This window comes from Tauraco erythrolophus, chromosome W (genome assembly GCF_009769465.1).
Source record: "Tauraco erythrolophus isolate bTauEry1 chromosome W, bTauEry1.pri, whole genome shotgun sequence".
Lineage (NCBI taxonomy): Eukaryota > Metazoa > Chordata > Aves > Musophagiformes > Musophagidae > Tauraco > Tauraco erythrolophus.
In genome coordinates, this window is record NC_141497.1 from 12,766,102 (window position 1) to 12,766,896 (window position 795).

Here is a 795-nt window from a genome sequence, read left to right on the forward strand (position 1 = left end):
ACGCCGGCAACCAGTAACACAGCTGGCCCACAACTGTCCTTGGATGCTTCCAGAATGTAAGGTGACTGTGCGTCCAAAAAATTCAAAACAGTTTTGGGAAGGGGTCAAGAGGCAGGCGCTGGAGGCTGGGGACTGGGATTTAATAGAGAAAGTTGGCATGCCTGAATATGAAGAGACCTGAGCAGGTTGTTCAGGGAAGTAGTGAACCCACAGAGGGTATTATCCAAGCCTTTCTTGTGCAGAAAGCGCTTCCTAACTCAGTTCAATCAGACAAACATGAAGTTATCTGTTGGAGAGTGGTTCAAGATCTACAGTCTTCAAAAGAAGATCTACAGCCATCAAAGTGGCACAATATGGCCTAAGTTCTCCTCAAGTCATGCAGATCATTAGAATACTAAATACTGACTTGCTCTCTCCATTTGATATTAAGCATCTGGGTCAGGTATTATTTCAACCTGTTCAATATGCAGTCTTCGAGGCCAATTGGAGAAGGATGGCTGAAAGAACTGCAGCTGGGAACATGCAATTACTTCCAACCAATCCTAGATATGGAGTTTCAGCAGATGCTCTTATGGGAGCTAATGCTTTCTCTGATCCTGATGCTCAAGCTACCTGGCATTCTCAAGTCCTTGAGCAGGCTCAAAAAATTGGTATGGGAGCCCTATTAAAAAGCATAGACATGGCTGCTCCTAAAACATGATATGTGAAGATATCTCAAGGACAGAAAGAGCACTTTTTATCCTTCGTGGAGAAAATTGCTGCAGCCCTCGAAAAACAGGTTGAAGATGAGACCCT